This window comes from Otolemur garnettii, unplaced genomic scaffold (genome assembly GCF_000181295.1).
Source record: "Otolemur garnettii isolate 467f Iridium unplaced genomic scaffold, OtoGar3 scaffold00033, whole genome shotgun sequence".
Taxonomy (NCBI): domain Eukaryota; kingdom Metazoa; phylum Chordata; class Mammalia; order Primates; family Galagidae; genus Otolemur; species Otolemur garnettii.
Genome location: NW_003852428.1, coordinates 15223376 through 15226452, shown reverse-complemented (window position 1 = coordinate 15226452; position 3077 = coordinate 15223376). Strand labels below are relative to the sequence as shown.

The 3077-nt window shown below is 38.0% G+C and overlaps 1 pseudogene; it reads left to right on the top strand.

Annotated features, from left to right (window-relative positions):
• Nucleotides 1-587: 587 nt before the first annotated feature.
• Nucleotides 588-2259, top strand: LOC100950413 (annotated as a pseudogene).
• Nucleotides 2260-3077: the final 818 nt, after the last annotated feature.

Sequence of the window (3077 nt, the reverse complement as noted above, 5' to 3'; positions counted from 1 at the left end):
GGTATATGTACACCGTGGAATACTATGCAGCTCTAAAGAAATATGGAGACTTTACCTCCTTCATGTTTACATGAATGGAACTGGAAAATATTCTTCTTAGCAAAGTATCTCAAGAATGGGAGAAAAAGTATCCAATATACTCAGCCCTACTATGAAACTAATTTATAGCTTTCATAGGAAAGCTATAACCCAATCATAGCCCAAGAATATGGGGAAAAGGGAGAGGGAGGGGAGGGGAGCAGGGAGGATGGGTGGAGGGAGGGTGATTGGTGGGATCACACCTATGTTTCATCTTATAAGGGTACATGTGAATCTTTTTAATTGTAGAATATTAATGTCTTAACACAATAACTAAGAAAATGACATGAAGGCTATGCTCCCTAGTTTGATGAAAATATTTCAAATTGTATATAAAAATAGCACACTGTACCCCATTATAGTATTAATGTACACAGCTGTGATTTAATTTTCTTTAAAAAAGTAAATAAAGAAAACAAATACAAAGGAGAAATACTCTTGCCCAAACAAAAAAGAAACGGCTCTTCACAGGACAACATCGTATTATCCACATTGCTCTTGACAATCTGATGATAGAAAGAACTAAACATGGTGATTGGACCACCACTTTTCACAGAAAGCAAGAGAATCTGGGGGAAAGTTGCTATACCTTTAGTAAGGATGGGAACTTGTTTGCCTGAGGCAATGGAGAGTAAGTAAATATTATCAATGTCATTTACAAGGGACTACTGCACTCCTTTGACCTCCTAAAGGAAGTTTTCCTTGACCTCTCACCAAAAAAGATTGTCCTGGCAATGGGGTAGCCTTATACTACCTCTAAAGATGGCACAGCTGGGACAACCTACCTACAGCTTTATGACTTGAAAACGGGGACATGTTTGAAATCCTTTACCCAGAAAAAAATGCAAAATTGGTATCCACCCTGGTAAGAAGATGAAATTCTTTGTGCCTGAAATGTTAACAATGAAGTTCAATTCTTCTTTAAGAATCTTAACACAATTGTAAATAAGTGGCATTTGCAAAAAATTAATGATTTTTTATTATCATGTGGCCCCCAACTAAACAAGGTGGCTATCTATGTTCCAGGAAGTAGGGATGGATGCCCCTTCATGTATTAGATTATGTCAATACCCCAACTTTGGTGGGCCTCATGAAGCTTTAGCCAATAAAAGTTTCTTTAACTCTGGTGAGATTAAAACATTGTAGAATAAAAAAGCTACTGCTGTGGTGGTAATAGGTGGTACAGGTGTTGACAAGACAGGAGCTTCCTACTACGGGGAATAAATGATGCACTGACTGCAACAAATGGAGAAAGTTCTGTAGTGTAATTACCAAAAATGGCCCCTTTGATGATGTCGTTTGGAATTCTAGTTTTGTGCTGTTTATGGCTTTATGCCTGCCAAAGCAATACTTTTCAGCTTGAGACATGATCTTGTATTTGACTTTGGACCTGGCCCTCTTAAAGCAGCCTGCTATAGCCCTCATGAACGTATATTAGTATGAGCTAGATTCAGAAATCTGAGGGGACAAATGGAAGTATGGGGTGTTATGAACTACAAATTTATTCTAAACCAGTGACTTCTGATTCTGAATATTTTCCTGGGCTCCCAGATGGTAAGCACATTTTAACAGCCATGTGTGCTCCCAGGGTATGTGTTAATAATGGGCACAAGACTAAGCATTATTCTGGCTGTATCTTGCAATAGTATGATGCACTGTCAATTACAGCAGGTTTCTTGGCAGACATTTTTGGAGGAAATATTTCCTGCACATACAAGCTGGGGGCCTATAAGCCATTGCAACTTTAGCTACCTCAGTGGGTAGCCTCCAGCTTTAAGAAATAAACCAGTCACCAATTCCAAACCATGCGAAGAGGAGCCACCTCAGGACACGGAGCCACAACCAGGAAATAATGAGCCATTATCAAAAACAGCCCGTAAGCATCGAAGGAAGCATGAAGCTAAGAAAGCTGCAAGGCAGGAAGCAAGAAGTGCCCAGAGTCCGGATTGGGCACCTGCTCCAGCCCCACAGAGCACACCACACAATACTCTCTCTCAGCCAAATTCATAGACCCTGAGACAGACACAAAAGTCAGGAACCTAAAGAAGAACCTGAAAGCGATCGAATGACTGAAAGTACAAGCAGCACTTGGAAAACAGCTGGGAAAAAAGTCAGTTGGAGAAAATACAAAATGAGATGGCCCTTCTTCTGGACCTGGAAGATTTGGAACTGGGTATTTAAAGATTCAAAGAAAGCAAGTTGGTGACCAGAAATCAGTGCAAACGCATCTTCTGTTAGACCCATTTGTGCACACCGAGTATCCATATACCCATATTTAACATCAATCTATAATTTTAATGATTCATCCAAGATTCAGCATTCGTGTAAGTTGTTTAATGATGTCTGTTAAGTTGATTTTTACATTCCGCATCCTGTATCATGTCAACATATGATATAGAGGAGGACTACATGAACTTTTTAGCTAAGCTTCACAGATTGAGATACAAATATCATTGTGTTTTGGTAAGAAATAGTATTTACCACACAAATGAAGACATTATAAATTTTTTAAAAAACTGAGAGACGTCACCACCACCAGACCCTTCTCACAAGAAACAGTAAATAGGCTTCATCAAACAGAAAAAAAAAAAAAAAACTAACATGCAAAAAAAAAAAAAAAGCATTTGAAAGTATAAAACCCTCTTTTACAACTGAAGATAAAATTAAGTACGTGAACAAATCAGAATACTTTAACTGTGGTGAGCAATCCACTCATCACTCGAGTATGAAGGCAGAAAGACAAACCTATCAAAAACAATAATAGCCACAGCCACCTGTCAAGAGATTGGCAATACAAAAATATGTGCATATAAATTGACACACCATGAAGTGAACATGAAGAAGGGATGCAATTAAATTGTAGAGGTTTTATTTCATTGTTTGTTTCCATTCTCTTCATTGCCATCTAATATAAGTTGTGATTTCTTTAAAGTATCTTGCTATATCTACAAGATGATTTTTGTAACCCTTCTGGTAACCACAATACAAAAACCTATAAT